The sequence below is a fragment of the Engystomops pustulosus genome, chromosome 7 (assembly GCF_040894005.1).
Source record: "Engystomops pustulosus chromosome 7, aEngPut4.maternal, whole genome shotgun sequence".
Classification (NCBI taxonomy): domain Eukaryota; kingdom Metazoa; phylum Chordata; class Amphibia; order Anura; family Leptodactylidae; genus Engystomops; species Engystomops pustulosus.
The window spans coordinates 148,706,375-148,726,810 of NC_092417.1; the positions used below are offsets into that span (position 1 = coordinate 148,706,375).

The following is a 20,436-nucleotide window of genomic DNA, read 5'->3' on the forward strand; positions in this document are numbered from 1 at the left end:
ATGGGGACCCATTTATTATATTGGCTACAGAGGAGCCCTGTTACTATATTGGCTACTGTGAAGGTCATTGTTACCATAGTGACTACTGTGAGGGCACTGTTATTATATTGGCCACTGAGGGGGTCATGTTACTATTTGGTTGCTCCTGGCCACAGTAGTGGAAAATATTATAGGCAGTGTGGGCAGTAGCCTGGGGCCTAAGTCTTCTAGGGCAGTGATGGCTAACCTATAGCACTGGTGCCAGAGGTGGCACTCAGAGCCCTTCCTGTGGGCACTCAGGCCATCACCAGAGAGGACTCCAGGTATCTTCCTGCAGTCCCAGACAGACCAGGACTAGCTGTGCACAGAGCTATTTTAAAGTGACAGCTGTACCTGGGACTATTTTCTGCTTTATTGGTGTCCTCAGGGGCTGGTATCAATGAAAACTGTGACAGAGAAGGGAGTATAAATCATAAATTAAATTTCTGTGATGGCACTTTGCGATAAATAAGTAGGTCTTGGTTGTAGTTTGGGCACTCGGTCTCTAAAAGGTTTGCCATCACTGTTCTAGGGGGTGCATGGCCACCAAAACCACTCACCAAATGTTATACTGAGAAGGACCCTCACCCATTAAATCCTCGTACATCTGTTCATGCTTCCAATACACATGTACGCAAGAGCCATTTCAGGACCTCTGAAGATCCTCCAGCGGTCTTGAAACCACACATTGAAAGCAGGTAGAAGGGACACATCCTCCTTTCCCCAAGGAGTTTGATTCTAGTATTATATGTAGGAAGTAATTCCAGACTTGTAGGAGTTAATTTCATACAGCCCAGGACCCATGGCAGTCTTAATCTGCCCCTGTCCGTCCCTTTTAATATATTGTCTACTGTGAGGGCACTGTTACTATATTGGGACTTGTGGGGACTTGGTTACTGTAGTAGCTCTATATTAGCTATTATTATACTATTACTTTGACTAATATTTTTGCCACAATATATTGGTTTATCTGGGGTCATGTGAATATATTGGCTACTGTGGGGTACTTGTCTGTGTTTATATTTGATAATGTTGGAGCACTGTTGCTATATTGGCTACTGTGGTGACCTTTTATAATATTGGCTACTTTGGGGGCCCAGTTACAATATTGGCTTCTGTATAGCCCTGTTAAATACTGTGGGGGCATAATAGTGATTGGACAGTATTAAGTTTGAAATAAGAATATGCAAAAGATAATAATAAAGTTAAAAAAAAATGTTGATGTTGCAAAATCTGTTTTTCACCAGATTAACAATCGGTGCTTGTATTACCCTTAAGTGCACAATTCTATTGCATCCAGAAGACAAGGCTAGAAGACTATAATGTTGAAAAATGTTAATAAGGTACACAGAAAAGTTAATTTAAACTTGGTTGAACTTGAAATGTGTCTTTTTTCATCCATATAAACTATGTAACTATAGGATAATTATAAATATTGTTATTCTTTATTATAGAAGGTATATTTTTTTTGTGTTCATGCGCTACACCATAGACCTCTCAGTTCCAAATAGGGCGCCTGTAATTAAAAATTTGAATCCCACCCCAGATGACAACTACATCCCACATTGTACTTAGATACCTCAGTCTGCACCACTCTCTTAATTAATCAAATGTTCGTCTTAAAAAACGCAACTATATTATTTAAGGAGGCAGCTGACACCCATTTGGTGTGGAGAGACACTATTTTTAAGAGTAAGGTTCTGCTCTGTAGAAGGTGACTGCGCCCATAATGTGTCCCCCCCCCCTTTTGCTTCAGATAGTGCTGCCTGAGGCAAGAGGCTGGTCTCGCCTCGTGGTTGTGCAGAAGGGTCATGTAGCCATGTAGTCATCACTGTGGCACCAATCTCAGTATCTTACAGACACAGATACAATTGATTACTTCAGTTTTTCAATAATAATACTCAAGTTCTGGTTTACTCAAGTACTATTTATAGCACTGGAAGGGATTTGCTAAGTGGTGAGGGGGGCCTGTAGGGTAAGTGACCTCTGTGATCCCTAGCGATGCCACTATAACTACCATCACTACTGACTTCAGTGAATGGCTCCCATGGCCACAGTATGCATGGATGTATTTTTTTTTTCTCTTACATTTGTACGGAGTAGGCTTGGTTCACACTACTGTTATATAGCTTTCCATCGTTCTCTTCCTAATTTTAGGAAGAGAAGGAAGCCCATCCACTTATTATCAGATACAACTGCGTTCTATAAATGGAACACTACATTATTGAGGACTTCCATCAGGCATCAGTAATGGAAGAAACTATTGGAAAGCTATAAAATTAGTGTGAATCTAGCTGAACCCTAAATTAAACTATAAAGAAATGTAGAAAAAACTTTTTGGCACATCCCAACAATTAAAAAACTTATAAATATTTTGGTTATCAACATGCCCAATTTAAAGGGCCTTGACTACAGGGATCCATTAGGATCCCCATTTTATGGCAATCTGAAATTAACATCTCTTAGTATTTAGGGATTAAACGCTCATAGTAAAAACATTCTCTGGCTCTGCAGAAGTTAATGATAAACCATTTGAAGGTCCTGGGCTATGTTTTCCCTTCCCCCAACTCAGGTAATTGGATACATTATTGCTTGTCTCCTTTAATACTTAGTGGCATTCCTATTAGCTATGCATGGTTGGCAGCCTATCCTAATACAACCAGGGAGCAGTGTTTGCATGGAGATGTAGGCATCCCCAGTAACCTGCTGCTGTATTCTTATTTTTATATTAGGGTTAGTATTTTCCATAATAAATTTATAATGTTTTCCATATTAATACTGTCCCAGTCAATAGATTTTATTAAAGCATCGCATTAGCTGCATTTATACAATAAGAACAATTAGGACACTGTGGACAGACTTGATAACATCCCTGTTATAGGTGCCCAAAAGTAACATATATGAGAGGCAAAGACACTGAACCTTGTCGATATATTGAGGAGATTAATTAATGTTTCAGTCTTAAGACCAGTGCAGACTTAAACTAGACAGTTCTCTGCTTTGACAGATTAATTAAAGGACATCTACCACCAGAATCAGGAATTGTAAACCAAGCACACTGACATATTGGTGTGTGCCCTCTCTAGCAGGATCTGCTCTTCTTTTAGCTTCTTATTCTCTGTTTTTTACGAAAAAAGGCTTTTGAAATTATGCAAATTAGCCTGAGGGGCTCCGGGCTCCATAGGCAGGCTTGATCCAGGTGGTAGATGTCCTTTAAGTCTCTGGCAGTTCTCTGGCGGAGAAGGCACATGAAGCTCCCCATTTTTGGGGCTTTTCAACTTGCACAGTATTTTGGGCGTGCCAGGGGGCGAGATCAGGTGGGGAGTGGGATGGGAGCAGCCCACATTTACTACAGTCTTCCCCCGAAAGCCGCGTTGTCATAATTTTACACATTCCCCCTCCATCATAACCACTCCCATGCCAGTGGTTGGAGGGGCTTGCAGATATTTTTGAAAAGCTCCTCCACACACTGGATGTCACTCGAAGCCCCGAGTCCTGTTGCTGGCAGATCACGTGACTCGTGATTCCATAAAAAAACCAGGAAACTTTATCAGGGTAAGTATAATATGTGTGGGTTTTATACTTACCTTGTAGAAGTTTTCTGTTAATGGCCAATCCCTTTAATAGTGGTCATGAGCCCAGAGCCCCTCAGGCTTTTATTCATGATTTTGAAAGTCATTTTCTTAGTAAGAAAACAAGGCAGAAGAAGCTAGAAAAGTGGACACACACCAGTATGTCAGTGTGCTTGGCTTATAATCTTTGATCATGTTATTTAATACTGCTTTATGGAAGCCTGTTACTACCTGTATTTGTGAACAATGTGGTGACAGGTTCCCTTTAACCACACACAAAAAAACTGCATCCAAATTTTTTAATTTACTTTAATTACTTTAATTTAATTTAATTTACCTAATAAGGTAGATCCAGTGGTAGCTTCCTACTAAAACCCTAAGCCCTAAGCTATATTTCCCTAATCCTATAACACTTCCTAACCTGATCTAAACTTTTATTCTACTAGGGCATGGAGCAAAAGCTACTCTATGCTCTTGTAGTTTAGGCTGTCCTGGTGCTTCTCAATGCTACTTCACGCCAATGGCTTCTTCAAGCTCTGCGCATGCGCAGTAGGCCCTTCAGTGAGCTCTGATGCTGGCACTGAGCAGGAGCAACTACGGGCAGAAGGATAGTACCAAGGATGAGGAAGGAGGTGGGAACACCATACGCTACTGGGTGTGGAGTAGCCTTTGCTCCCACAGCCCGGAGAGGAAACTCCATGCCCCAGTAGCCTCTGCCATAAATTTGCTAATTAGTGAGATGAAGTTTCGAAAGTGTTATAGGATTAGGGAATGACAGTTTAGGGCTAGGGGTATTAGTAGGAACCTACTATCAGATCTACCTTTAAGGAAAATGACCATTTGCTTTTGTGCATCATGAACTAAACATACCTTGAGAATCTTGTAGCTACACTGATGCAGAGTCATATTTTGTTTAATCCCTGAACCGAGTGGTTTTGCTGAAAAAACGATCATAAAATTATGATAATGAGGCTCTGGCGCTTCTGTGGCTGCTGTGGCGCTTCTTCATTTACTGTAATTATGTACTGCTCCAGCCTTGTCCTGCCCATCATAAGCCGAGAATAGGTCATCACTGTGTTGTCCCTGACAGGCAGAAGTAATCAATCGCTGCACCACCCCCCAACTGCTATGCATGAGTCAGGTTGATTAGTCTTGTCTGGACAGTTCAGTGAGTTCCTTGTAATGTGTTTATGTACTGCAGCCAGCAGAACCCACCTTTACTAAGATTTATAATTTTTTTTTAGAAAAACCACTCAGTTCAGAGATTAAACAAGATATGTTTCTGCATTAGTGTAGCTACAGCATTCTCAAGGTATGTTTGTTTCATAAAGCATCAAATCACATGGTAGATTTCCTTTAATAGGTAGATTCCTGATGATAGGTTTTCTTTCCTACAGGCTTCATTAAGCACCTGGTCGATGTAGTAAATTTTATATGGTGGCATATGAGGCATTACTAGCACCTTTGAAGTGTAAAAACTGTAATGGAAATGGAAGTTACTAATGTTATTCCAGCCAGTGATCTGAGTCATTGCTTGTGTTCCACACGTGAAAGGAGATGGATGGCATTGTGAGGCGTGGAGCTTGGGAGCAGTAATTAGAGAGCAGCGTGTAGATTTTTACAGTTTTAATTACTGGATAGGAAATACAATGTAGTCTTTGAGAGGATGACAGCGATAACTCATATAACTCATATATACTATATAGATGCTCACCTGGAGTGACATGACTATATAACAGTGAAAGGTATAATGTTACCATATCGCTATGTTCACAGTGTATGTATAAGTATGTACATGCTGAACATCATGACGCAATGTGATTGTGATGTCTCAATGCTATGGCATCATTGTGCACCTGACAATGATACAACCAGAAACTCTTACAACCATTGGTATCATAGCGCACACAGAACATATCATCAGTAAGGTCTCATAAGTTATTTATGAATCATAGACCCTGGGTACAAGTGGTTGGCTACAAAGATGGCGTCAAACAAAGTTTTGTCCTACTGTCCATTGCAGGAAACAGGAACTACTGGGGGATTCTCTGGCTCTAGAGATTCCCACCAGATGATTGTGATCAGATAAAGCACTCACCACATATTACCTAATCTAAGGAAAGCGATATTGCCTAGGGTGCAGGGCCGGATTAATGGAGGGGCTCCCAGGGCGCACGCCCCGGAGCCCCCACCACATTCACTTTTAAAGGGGCCCCCCAGTTTTGGAAAGTCAGCGAATCAGCTTAATTGAGTCGCTGACTGTCTCTGTGTGCGATGCGCAGCAGCCTATGGCCGACCGAAACGCACATAGGGGTCTAGGATGGCAGCTGTGGGAAAATTAAACCCAAACAGAAGGCTCAGTGATTTGACATGGAGAAATCATAGATAGGGATCAAGACTGCCAGTGATCACTATTAGTTAAAAACGAATATAAAAAAAAGTATAAAAATAATTACTCTTTAAAACTAGAACTTTGTCGCTGTGGCAATGTGCTGGTTGCAGAAGGTGCAGAGCTATTGACTGAATAGAAACTATTTGGAAGTGACCATTGGTGGACACAAGAGTCTTTGGATGCAAGTGGGTAACAGAGTGATGTGGTCATCTGATAAGCAATGAGTGTTCCCTTAAACAAAATCTGTAAATAGTTTTGACCTCAGTTTCCAGGATTATCGCTGGACTTTGTGAAACCTAAACACACCATAGAACACAGCACAGCCCCTCCCCCTGCTTTAGCTGTATATTTCAGCAGTTACTTATGGGGAAGGGGATGTGCTGTTTTCAGTGATGAGATCTCACACACCAGTGCATCAGAGTGCTCAAAGTCCAACTACAATCCTGGAATATAAATGCACTTTTACAGTCCTATTGCAAGCAACAACACATACAAAGATATGGTTACACAGATCTCCAGGGCTGCTAACAAATAATGTATGCAGCATTGTATGTTTGAAACTGCTGACAGATACCCTTTAACCCCTTATCACCGACACTAGTTTTCAGCTCAATGACCAGACTCGATTTTTCAAATCTGACATGTCTCACGATAATTGGTTATAACTTCGGAACACTTTAACATATCCGGGTGATTTTGAGAATGTTTAATCGTGACACATTGTACTTCATGTTAGTTATAAAATTTAAGTGATAAGTTTTGCGTTTCGTTCTGAAAAAAAGTGAAAATTTGGCAAAAGTTTGTAAAAATTCTTCATTTTCCAAGTTTGAAATGTTCTGGTTTCAAGACAAGATGTAAAACTACCCAAAAAGTTTGATCATTAACATTTACAGAATATCTGCTTTATGTTGGGATGATATTTTATGCTTCCGGTCATTTTTCTAGGATGTTATGAGGTGCAGAACTTTAGGTGCGATTTTTCTTATTTTCATGAAAATTGCCAAAACTCACATTTTGAGGGACAACTCAGCTTTCAAGTGACTTTGAAAGGCCTAAATAATAGTAAAACCCCATAAATTACCCCACTATAGAAAGTTCACCCCTCAACATATGTAAACCAACTTCTATTAAGTCTATTAACCCTTTAAGTGTTTCACATGGGTTAAAAAATATGGACTTGCGATTTAGAAACTATAGAATTTTTTTGGAAAATACATTCATTTAGGCCAAAACTGACATTTTCAGAATAAATGAAATGATGAAACGCACTGCAACGCTTGATGCCCAATTCCTCCCGAGTGTACTGATACCCCATATGTGGTGGTAACTGCTGTACGGGCGCACGGCCGGGGATAGAATGAATGGAGGCGCCATTCACAGCAGATTTGTATTGTCACATTGTACGACCTATACATTTTTATTTTTTTTGGTAATGCGAACATATGAGGGCTTATTTTTTATGGGATGAGATTAGAGATGAGCGAGCACTAAAATGCTCGGGTACTCGTTATTCGAGACGAACTTTTCCCGATGCTCGAGTGCTCGTCTCGAATAATGAGCCCCATTGAAGTCAGTGGGAGACTCGAGCATTTTTCAAGGGGACCAAGGCTCTGCACAGGGAAGCTTGGCCAAACACCTGGGAACCTCAGAAAAGGATGGAAACACCACGGAAATGGACAGGAAACAGCAGGGGCAGCATGCATGGATGCCTCTGAGGCTGCTTAATCGCACCATTATGCCAAAATTATGGGCAACAGCATGGCCATGACAGAGTGACAGAATGAAGCTAGATAGCATCTAAAACATCCAATAATTGACCCTGACACTATAGGGGACGGCATGCAGAGGCAGCGGCAGCAGGCTAGAGAGTGTCATGGCGACATACCCTAAATGGACTCAGGCTTCAAACCAATGGGTGGCAGAGAGGAACCAAAGGAGGTGAGCAAGAAGCGCTCAAATAATATCGGTACATGATAAAAGTTTGCCAGTATATTTTGTGGATTACACAGCAGGGTGGCGACAAAGTTAACATGGAAGCCATGAAAACAACCCAAAATTCTGCCTGACACAGCTCGTTTGATAAGGGGACCATGTATGGAGGCAGTGAACTAGTAGTAGATTAAAGGTGCTGCAGTTAAAACTATGTTAGTTGGATCTTGGCATGGAGCTGGCGCTCCGCTGCCAGGCGAGCTTTCGCCAATCCAAGCCCCTGTCTCTAGGCTACTCCCCAAACAGCACTTCTAAGAACCTTTTGTATAAGATCAAGTGTAGTAGCGTTCTTATAAGTTTAGGATATGGCGGGTGAGGGGAATGTAAACAGATGCACAAGAAGCGCTGAAATAATATCGGTAAATGATAAAAGTTTGCCAGTATTTTTTGTGGATTACACAGCAGGGTGGCGACAAAGTTAACAAGTTTGTTGTGGAAGCCATGAAAACAACCCAAAATTCTGCCTGACACAGCTCGTTTGATAAGGGGACCATGTATGCTTACAGTTCATGCCAGTCGCTGCACTGGCTGCCAGTCTCCTTTCGAATAGTTTAAAATAATAACCCTCATCCATAAAGCTCTGTATAATGCTGCACCCCCCTACCTCTCCTCTCTTATCTCAGTCTATCGCCCAACCCGTGCTCTTAGATCCGCCAGTGATCTTAGATTAACCTCTACCCTAGTGCGGACCTCCCACTCGCGTCTCCAAGACTTCTCTAGAGCTGCACCAATTCTATGGAATGCTCTGCCCTGGACTATCAGACTAATACCTAACCTCCAAAGTTTCAAACGTGCTCTTAAAACCCATTTCTTTAGGCAAGCCTATAACACTCATTAACTGCATGAAGTTTTAACTCTTCTACTAACCCGTCCTGTGTCGTCCTCCCATCTGTTATCCAGCAACCAACAGGCACCAGACTTCTCTACAGTCCCATTCACCCTGGACCTGGTATATAAGATGACGGCTGAGTGGTTCAAGCGACAGCAATTCCATTTATTATATTTTGTTCTATTCCCTAAGAAGAATGGCTTGACCATTAAATATTCTTTTACCTCGTGTTACCCCATCATCTTCATAAACCGTAAGCTCTGGCGAGCAGGGACCTCACTCCTGTTGTTCCATACAAATGTTGTGCTCTGTTACATTACATTTGTATTTGTTTCCTATGATTTGTAAAGCGCTACGGAATATGATGGCGCTATATAAATAAAGATTATTATTATTATTATGGAGGCAGTGAACTAGTAGTAGATTAAAGGTGCTGCAGTTAAAACTATGTTAGTTGGATCTTGGGATGGAGCTGGCGCTCCGCAGCCAGGCGAGCTTTCGCCAATCCAAGCCCCTGTCTCTAGGCTACTCCCCAAACAGCACTTCTAAGAACCTTTTGTATAAGATCAAGTGTAGTAGCGTTCTTATAAGTTTGGGATATGGCGGGTGAGGGGAATGTAAACAGATGCGCAAGAAGCGCTGAAATAATATTGGTAAATGATAAAAGTTTGCCAGTATATTTTGTGGATAACACAGCAGGTTGGCGACAAAGTTAACAACTTTGATGTGGAATCCATGAAAACAACCCAAATTTCTGCCTGACACACCTCGTTTGATAAAGGGACGATGTATGGAGGCAGCTATATGGACGACTTTTGGAGGTAGCAATGGAGACAACGTGTGGAGGCTGCTATGGAGACAATTTAATTTGGATAGTGCCTGTATGTGGCAGTCCCAAAAATTTTTCAAACCAGAGGAGCAGGTAGGTGGCCCTCCAGAAAAATTGAATAGATTGAGTGCCTGTATGTGGCAGTCCCAAAAAGTTTTCAAACCAGAGGAGCAGGTAGGTGGCCCTCCAGAAAAATAGAATAGATTGAGTGCCTGTATGTGGCAGTCCCAAAAAGTTTTCAAACCAGAGGAGCAGGTAGGTGGCCCTCCAGAAAAATGGAATCGATTGAGTGCCTGTATGTGGCAGTCCCAAAAAGTTTTCAAACCAGAGGAGCAGGTAGGTGGCCCTCCAGAAAAATAGAATAGATTGAGTGCCTGTATGTGGCAGTCCCAAAAAGTTTTCAAACCAGAGGAGCAGGTAGGTGGCCCTCCAGAAAAATGGAATCGATTGAGTGCCTGTATGTGGCAGTCCCAAAAAGTTTTCAAACCAGAGGAGCAGGTAGGTGGCCCTCCAGAAAAATTGAATAGATTGAGTGCCTGTATGTGGCAGTCCCAAAAAGTTTTCAAACCAGAGGAGCAGGTAGGTGGCCCTCCAGAAAAATTGAATAGATTGAGTGCCTGTATGTGGCACTCCCAAAAATTGTTTAAAACAGAGGAACGGGTCGGTGGCCCTCCAGAAAAATTAAATGCATAAAGTACTATAGCTAGAGCCAGTGGGCCCTGTCAAAAAATAGCCAGTTTCCTCTGCTTTACTGTACAAAGAGGAGGAGAAGGAGGAAAATGAGGAGGAGGAGGAGTGGATCAATTATTCAGGTTGAGCTTCCTTCACCTGGTGGAGATTGGAAATTATGAGAAATCCAGGCTTTATTCATCTTAATAAGCGTCAGCCTGTCAGCGCTGTCAGTCGACAGGCGTGTACGCTTATCGGTGATGATGCCACCAGCTGCACTGAAAACCCGCTCAGACAAGACGCTAGCGGCAGGGCAGGCAAGAACCTCCAAGGTGTACAGCGCCAGTTCGTGCCACATGTCCAGCTTTGAAACCCAGTAGTTGTAGGGAGCTGTGTGATCATTTAGGACGATGGTATGGTCAGCTACGTACTCCCTCACCATCTTTCTGTAAAGATCAGCCCTACTCTGCCGAGACTGGGGACAGGTGACAGTGTCTTGCTGGGGTGACATAAAGCTGGCAAAAGCCTTGTAAAGCGTACCCTTGCCAGTGCTGGACAAGCTGCCTGCTCGCCTACTCTCCCTCGCTACTTGTCCCGCAGAACTACGCACTCTGCCGCTAGCGCTGTCAGAAGGGAAATACTGTTTCAGCTTGTGCACCAGGGCCTGCTGGTATTCATGCATTCTCACACTCCTTTCCTCTGCAGGGATGAGAGTGGAAAGATTTTGCTTGTACCGTGGGTCCAGGAGAGTGAACACCCAGTAATCGGTGCTGGAATAAATTCTTTGAACGCGAGGGTCACGGGATAGGCAGCCTAGCATGAAATCTGCCATATGCGCCAGAGTACCAACGCGTAAGAATTCACTCCCCTCACTGGCCTGACTGTCCATTTCCTCCTCCTCCAACTCCTCCAACTCCTCTTCTTCTGCCCATACACGCTGAACAGTGAAGGACTCAACAATGGTCCCCTCTTGTGTCTCGCCAACATTCTCCTCCTCTTCCTCCTCATCCTCCTCCACCTCCACCTCCTCCGATATGCGCTGAGAAACAGACCTAAGGGTGCTTTGGCTATCAACAAGGGAATCTTCTTCCCCCGTCTCTTGTGACGAGCGCAAAGCTTCCGACTTCATGCTGATCAGAGAGTTTTTCAACAGGCCAAGCAGCGGGATGGTGAGGCTGATGATGGCGGCATCGCCACTGACCATCTGTGTTGACTCCTCAAAGTTACTCAGCACCTGACAGATATCAGACATCCACGTCCACTCCTCATTGTAGACTTGAGGAAGCTGACTGACCTGACTACCAGTTCTGGTGGAAGTTGACATCTGGCAGTCTACAATGGCTCGGCGCTGCTGGTAAACTCTGGATAACATGGTCAGTGTTGAATTCCACCTCGTGGGCACGTCGCACAACAGTCGGTGAGCGGGCAGTTGGAGGCGGCGCTGCGCTGCCCTGAGAGTGGCAGCATCTGTGCTGGACTTCCTGAAATGCGCACAGATGCGGCGCACCTTCGTGAGCAAATCTGACAGATTGGGGTATGTCTTGAGGAAACGCTGAACTATCAGATTTAACACATGGGCCAGGCATGGCACATGTGTCAGTCTGCCGAGTTGCAGAGCCGCCACCAGGTTACGGCCGTTGTCACACACAACCATGCCTGGCTTCAGGTTCAGCGGTGCCAGCCACAGATCAGTCTGCGCCGTGATGCCCTGTAATAGCTCTTGGGCGGTGTGCCTTTTATCGCCTAGGCTCAGCAGTTTGAGCACCGCCTGCTGTCGCTTAGCGACGGCACTGCTGCTGTGCCTAGAGCTACCGACTGATGGCGCCGTGCCCACGGATGGTAGTTCGGAGGAGGAGGTGGAGGAGGGGTGGGAGGAGGAGGAGGCATAGTAGGCCTGAAACACCTGGACCGAGGTAGGCCCCGCAATCCTCGGAGTCGGCAGTATATGACCAGCCCCAGGGTCAGACTCGGTCCCAGCCTCCACCAAGTTAACCCAATGTGCCGTCAGCGATATATAGTGGCCCTGCCCGGCAGCACTCGTCCACGTGTCCGTGGTCAGGTGGACCTTGTCAGAAACGGCGTTGGTCAGGGCACGGGTGATGTTGTCTGACACGTGCTGGTGCAGGGCTGGGACGGAACACCGGGAAAAGTAGTGGCGGCTGGGGACCGAATACCGAGGGGCGGCCGCCGCCATGAGGTTGCGAAAGGCCTCGGTCTCTACTAGCCTATAGGGCAGCATCTCCAGGCTAAGCAATCTGGAGATGTGGACATTAAGGGCTTGGGCGTGCGGGTGGGTTGCACTATATTTGCGTTTCCGCTCCAGCGTCTGGGGTATGGAGAGCTGAACGCTGGTGGATGCTGTGGAGGATCGTGGAGGCGACGATGGGGTTTTTGTGGCAGGGTCCTGGGCAGGGGGCTGACTATCAGCTGACACAGGGGAAGGAGCAGTGGTGTGCACGGCCGGAGGTGAACGGGCTTGTTGCCACTGAGTGGGGTGTTTAGCATTCATATGCCTGCGCATACTGGTGGTAGTTAAGCTAGTAGTGGTGGAACCCCTGCTGATCCTGGTTTGGCAAATGTTGCACACCACAGTCCGTCGGTCATCCGGTGTTTCCTTAAAGAACCTCCAGACTTCTGAAAATCTAGCCCTCGCCGCAAGAGCCCTCGCCACGGGAGCTTCACTAGTTGACACATTTGGCGCTGATGCACCAGCTCTGGCCCTGCCTCTCCGTCTGGCCCCACCACTGCCTCTTCCAACCTGTTCTGGTCGAGGACTCTCCTCCGTCTCAGAAGCACTGTGTTCACCCGGCCTATCAACCCAGCTTGGGTCTGTCACCTCATCATCCTCCGATCCCTCAGTCTGCTCCCCCCTCGGACTTCCTGCCCTGACAACAACTTCCCCACTGTCTGACAACCGTGTCTCCTCATCGTCGGACACCTCTTTACACACTTCCACTACGTCAAGAAGGTCATCATCACCCACAGACTGTGACTGGTGGAAAACCTGGGCATCGGAAAATTGCTCAGCAGCAACCGGACAAGTGGTTTGTGACTGTGGGAAGGGTCCAGAAAACAGTTCCTCAGAGTATGCCGGTTCAAATGCCAAATTTTCCTGGGAGGGGGCAGACTGGGGGGGAGGAGGCTGAGGTGCAGGAGCTGGAGGAGTGGCGATTTCGGTGACATGGGTGGACTGCGTGGAAGACTGACTGGTGGACAAATTGCTCGAAGCATTGTCGGCAATCCACGACATCACCTGTTCGCACTGTTCTGGCCTCAACAGTGCTCTACCACGAGTCCCAGTAACTTCAGACATGAACCTAGGGAGTGTAGCTCTGCGGCGTTCCCCTGCTCCCTCATAAGCAGGTGGTGTCTCACCCCGGCCAGGACCACGGCCTCTGACCCCTGCAGTAGTTGGACGCCCACGTCCCCGCCCTCGTCCTCTACCCCTAGCCCTCGGGTTAAACATTTTTAAAATGAGAGTTATAACTTTAATTTTTTTTTAACTTTTTTTTGTGTTTTTTGTTTTTTTTTGTGTTTTTGAGTTTTTAAAACCAAACGATGCTATCCTATTGCTATGGCTATTTTCTAGCCAAGTATGAAAGCACACTACTATGCCAGATGAGATGACGCAGAGTTATGAAACAAAATAAACGTAAAATAAAAAAGGAAAAATGGCAGACTGTGCCTAATTGAAATCCAACCCCTACTAAATTTTCCCACTTCGGTCTTTGCAATGGATATGTGCGTCACTAAGCGCAAAACACAGCGGTCGCAAGTCTCACTACAAATTGCTCACAATTTGCTAGTAGATGCACTGCAGCAAGTACAGCCACCAGCAGATCAACCAGAAATCAAATATATATAACACTACTGTAGGCGTAAGTAAGCCGTTTAGATTCTCCTATGGCTATTTTCTAGCCAAGTATGAAAGCACACTACTATGCCAGATGAGATGACGCTGAGTTATGAAACAAAATAAACATAAAATAAAAAAGGAAAAATGGCAGACTGTGCCTAATTGAAATCCAACCCCTACTAAATTTTCCCACTTCGGTCTTTGCAATGGATATGTGCGTCACTAAGCGCAAAACACAGCGGTCGCAAGTCTCACTACAAATTGCTCACAATTTGCTAGTAGATGCACTGCAGCAAGTACAGCCACCAGCAGATCAACCAGAAATCAAATATATATAACACTACTGTAGGCGTAAGTAAGCCGTTTAGATTCTCCTATGGCTATTTTCTAGCCAAGTATGAAAGCACACTACTATGCCAGATGAGATGACGCAGAGTTATGAAACAAAATAAACGTAAAATAAAAAAGGAAAAATGGCAGACTGTGCCTAATTGAAATCCAACCCCTACTAAATTTTCCCACTTCGGTCTTTGCAATGGATATGTGCGTCACTAAGCGCAAAACACAGCGGTCGCAAGTCTCACTACAAATTGCTCACAATTTGCTAGTAGATGCACTGCAGCAAGTACAGCCACCAGCAGATCAACCAGAAATCAAATATATATAACGCTACTGTAGGCGTAAGTAAGCCGTTTAGATTCTCCTATGGCTATTTTCTAGCCAAGTATGAAAGCACACTACTATGCCAGATGAGATGACGCAGAGTTATGAAACAAAATAAACGTAAAATAAAAAAGGAAAAATGGCAGACTGTGCCTAATTGAAATCCAACCCCTACTAAATTTTCCCACTTCGGTCTTTGCAATGGATATGTGCGTCACTAAGCGCAAAACACAGCGGTCGCAAGTCTCACTACAAATTGCTCACAATTTGCTAGTAGATGCACTGCAGCAAGTACAGCCACCAGCAGATCAACCAGAAATCAAATATATATAACGCTACTGTAGGCGTAAGTAAGCCGTTTAGATTCTCCTATGGCTATTTTCTAGCCAAGTATGAAAGCACACTACTATGCCAGATGAGATGACGCAGAGTTATGAAACAAAATAAACGTAAAATAAAAAAGGAAAAATGGCAGACTGTGCCTAATTGAAATCGAACCCCTACTAAATTTTCCCACTTCGGTCTTTGCAATGGATATGTGCGTCACTAAGCGCAAAACACAGCGGTCGCAAGTCTCACTACAAATTGCTCACAATTTGCTAGTAGATGCACTGCAGCAAGTACAGCCACCAGCAGATCAACCAGAAATCAAATATATATAACGCTACTGTAGGCGTAAGTAAGCCGTTTAGATTCTCCTATGGCTATTTTCTAGCCAAGTATGAAAGCACACTACTATGCCAGATGAGATGACGCAGAGTTATGAAACAAAATAAACGTAAAATAAAAAAGGAAAAATGGCAGACTGTGCCTAATTGAAATCCAACCCCTACTAAATTTTCCCACTTCGGTCTTTGCAATGGATATGTGCGTCACTAAGCGCAAAACACAGCGGTCGCAAGTCTCACTACAAATTGCTCACAATTTGCTAGTAGATGCACTGCAGCAAGTACAGCCACCAGCAGATCAACCAGAAATCAAATATATATAACGCTACTGTAGGCGTAAGTAAGCCGTTTGGATTCTCCTATGGCTATTCTCTAGCCAAGTATGAAAGCACACTACTATGCCAGATGAGATGACACTGAGTTATTAAAAAAATAAACGTAAAATAAAAAGTAAATGGCAGACTGTGCCTAATTGAAATCAAACCCCTAATAAATTTTCCCACTTTGGTGTTTGAGGTGGATATGTGTGTCACTAAGAGCTAAACACAACGGTAGCAAGTCCCCCTGCAAATTCCTCACAATATGGTACTAGCTGCAAATAAAAAAAAAAAAGTAGAACGTTATTGTAGCCCTAAGAAGGGCTGTTGGGTTCTTGGAGAATCACTCCTGCCTAACAGTAAGCTAATAGAACACCCTAACGCTTTCCCTGACCAGCAGCAGCTCTCTCCCTAGCGGCATCCAGACACAGAATGATCCGAGCAGCGCGGGCAGCGGCTAGTCTATCCCAGGGTCACCTGATCTGGCCAGCCAACCACTGCTATCGACGTGTAAGGGTACCACGTCATGCTGGGTGGAGTGCAGAGTCTCCTGGCTTGTGATTGGCTCTGTTTCTGGCCGCCAAAAAGCAAAACGGCGGGAGCTGCCATTTTCTCGAGCGGGCGAAGTATTCGTCCGAGCAACGAGCAGTTTCGAGTACGCTAATGCTCGACCGAGCATCAAGCTCGGACGAGCATGTTCGCTCATCTCTAGATGAGATATATAGATAATTTATGTAATTTATGATAATTTATAGATGTATAGATAATTTATTTTGGGAGTCTAAAGCTTATTCATGAGATTTTATTAACTATTTCAAGGGGCACACAAACAAAATCATCAATTTTTATTTTGGATTGTTAGCATTTTTTTTTCCCCGCTCACCGTAACATAAAAATAATATTTTATCTTTATTCCCTGGTTCACTACGACTGCGGTGATACCTCATTATTATAGTTTTTCTTATTTTTGCTCAATTTTCCTGAGCAAAACCAATATTGGAGAAAATCGCATTGTTTTTACTATTGACAACTTTTCAGGGCCATAACTTCTGTATTTTTCTGTTGTCAGATCTGGTTGAGGGCTTATCTTTTGCGAAAACAGTTGTTCTTTTCAGTCGTATCATATTAGGGAACGTAACTTTTTTTGATCACTTTTTAGAACATTTTTTGTGATGGTGTTTGATGAAAAATTGTATATTATGGGAAGTTTTTTTAGTTTTTTTTTCACGTAGTTCACCGAGCGGGTTCAATATTGTTTTAGATTTATTGTACAGATTAATACGGATGCGGTGATACCAAATATGTACGTGTTTTTGTGTTTTATTTACTTTATTTGCATTTTATGTGTTACTGGGGAGATTATGGGACTTTTATTTTATTTATTTAATCATATTATAAAAAGATTGAATTTTTTTTTTTAACTTTTTTACATTTTCTACTTCTTGGCTTGAATAAGCAATCATCTGATCGCTTATTCAAGCCTTTACACTGCAATACACTTGTATTGCAGTGTATAGTGTAAGTAACTGAGCATGCCGCGCATACTCAGTTTCTTACAGCCGGGTCCTGCCAGGAGGCGGAACCCGGCGGGGAGAGAAGCCTGCATCCTTGGGTCACTCGTCGGGACCCGGGGCAGCGGCAGGAGGGATCGGATCCCCCGGTAAGTTTTTCCGATCCCGGGTGTTAGTGCCGGGTTTGGGCTGTGATATCACAGCCCGACACCGGCACCAGCGAGACCCGGTGTCCCGAAATCTTCTTCTGACGCGCCGCCGTAGAAAGGCGTACGCGTCAGAAGAAGTACCCTTAATGACCGCCGTAAAAAGCCGATACGGCGGTCATTAAGGGGTTAAAGGAAATCTACCATTTGTTTTTATTCATTGTCAACCAAACATACCTTGAGAATGCTGTAGCTACACTGATGCAGAAACATATCTTGTTTAATCCCTGATCCAAGTGGTTTTGCTCAAAAAACAATTATAAAATTCAGGACCTTAGGAAAGCTGGGTGCAGACTGTCTTCTGTGCATAAAAGAGCTGCCTGAACTGTTCAAACAGGACTAATCAACCTGAGCTGGATGACTCTTACAAAGCAGCTGGGGGATGGAGCAGCAATAGATTACTTCTGCCTGTCAGGGACAACACAGTGATGACGTATTCTCAGCTTATCCTGGGCAGGACAAAGCTGAAGCAGTGCATAATTGGGGTAAGAGGAGAGCGCCGGGGGCAGCCACAGGAGAGCACAGAGCCTCATTATCATAATTTGTTTTTGCAGCAAAACCACTTGGTTTAGGGATTAAACAAGATATGTTTCTGCATCAGTGTTGCATAATACAAAATAGTAGATTGACTTTAACATATATACCGTCCACACCAAAGGGGAACATTTATCAGGCTCAGGCCTCCTGACGTTCATCACCTCTTGATGATCCCCTACTGCTCACATGCCCAAGATATACTAAGAGACTCTGGAACTATAGATGACGCAATAGTTCACTCCACTCCTTGGCCCACCCCATGCCCCGCCCACCTATTATGGAGGTGGCATAAGAGACATAGCTTTGCCATAACTTTTTCATTTCAACTTTTCATGGCTTGTATGCCAGAAGACAGTGGTGTAGCAACTATCCAAAAAATTCACCTGTCCCCAAGAATCTATCCATAATTCAGAACAAATGTTTTCCCCCTTAAAAGAATAGAATTTAAAAAAAAAAAAACTGTGAAATGGCAAGTGTGAATGTGGACTTCAGATGTATTTGGCAAAAACTAGAGGAACAGATAGATGTATGAAGTGTTAAAGATCGTAACTGGTTTAAGGGGTTAATCAGGAACAAGAAGGCAACCTTAGATAGAGCGCTGTATGGCTGACTGCCCATTTTGTGTTTCTTCCTCCTTTGCAGGGTGAAGTATCAGCTTTTGTAATCAGCTTGTGATGACAGACTCGGAGAGGACACCTTCAGAGCGAAAGCCGATTACCTCCAATAGGTAACACCTGAGCCTTGACATAAAGCCTCTTCAAATATGTCCCTCTTAAATATTTCAACCCAATGCTGCCCAGTCCAGCTTCTTCAATTGCAGAAGATGATATTCATGTCCGCTCCACCCCATTATCATGGCCTCTAAGGCGTTATACAAGCCAATAGGAGATATATCAGTCTAGTAATGGATAACAAATAAAGAGGGGTATCATTTGAGGGGACACCATTTGGTTGGGTTGACATTTTCCATTTTTTTATGTAGTTTTTGAAATACTGAAGACAAGGTTGTAAAAGTAGCACAATGACCTATGCAGAATTTATGATATTATTAAACCAGGCGGTTGGGCTCCTCTCTAACCTCTCGCCCTCTTCCCGTATGATGTGATAAAAGGCTGGATGTGAGCCAGAGGTCCATAGGTTTGGCATGCACAAATCTTTCTTAGGACCTGCCAAAGTTATACAGTATCAGATATTGTACAATACATAATATTCAAAGAGAACCTGTCATCAGCAATTGGACTAATAAACCACTAACAGTATATCGTCAAACAACATAACAACTTCTAGTTTTTGTGGTGAGAAGTGAGATGTAAATTGGTTGCATAAAGTCAATGAAATCATTGTGGGGAACTCTGAACACCTCCTTCTCTGTGATTGACAGAGACATCATCCATCCAGGGATCTGGTTAGTGATGTCACTAGATGCAGGACCCTCACTTACAGAAAACAGGGCTTTTTGAGGAAAAGAGAGCTTGACTTCAGTCTTAAAATATCCACCTCTTTGACTCCAATTCACATCTCACTTCAAAGTGGATTTCCTGAATGCTGCCACCACACTGGGTCATGAACATGATCTGGAAGCTGCTTAACAGCATAGTGGTTGTGGTTTATTAGGTCAATTTCGGCTGACAGGTTCCCTTTAAGTCCATATGAGCAATCAAAGGTTCACATGTTTAAGTCTAATTCTAGTGATTTAGTTAAAATGGCATCTTATTTTGCCTACAAAGTCTGTCATTATAAGGATATTTAAAAACTTTAGACAAGTAAGCGCATTATTTAGCGCTTTATACAGAGAACATATTTAGCATTTTATACAGTATCGCTGAATAGTTTTTAGTCTGCACCGCCGAATAGTTATTATAAAACTATAACACCTCACACAGCTTGATTTAAGGCTAGTAAAATATTAGAGGCTTTTGAATTTAGTGGCACAAAAGAAAATTTTAGCTCAAAGGAAATCTATCATCAGAATTAAAGGGAACCTGTCACCAATGGGCTATTTTTCCGTGGAGACAGGTTCCCATAGACACTGTAAAGTATTATGCAGACATGCCTTTATCACAGCTTTCATTGTTCATGAGGGTTCTTTAACTTTACCTGGCTCCATTTTTGCAAGTCCCGGGGGAGGCGACCTTCTGAAATCTAATGTGCACTTTTTCATTACCATATTTCGTACCCTTGGCGCCCTGGTAATCAATATTCAGTCCTTCCCCTCCCACATCCTCCGTCTGTACATCCCTCCCCCAAGACATCGGCTCCCTGCACAAGCAAACCTTGCGTGGTGAGCTTACTACCCATGCGCCACTTATTCCTCACTGAGCCTCACTCCACAATGCCAATGTGTCCCGTCCCTACGCTGTGTGACTAGGCAGAGGGGAGG

General features: G+C 43.8%; 1 long non-coding RNA gene across 1 annotated transcript; it reads left to right on the plus strand.

Moving 5' to 3' along the window:
• Positions 1-584: 584 nt before the first annotated feature.
• On the plus strand, positions 585-18,846 carry LOC140068981 (uncharacterized). The gene is made up of 2 exons (XR_011848665.1): positions 585-716; positions 18,699-18,846. It is a non-coding gene; the product is annotated as an uncharacterized lncRNA (long non-coding RNA).
• The last annotated feature ends 1,590 nt before the right edge of the window (positions 18,847-20,436 follow it).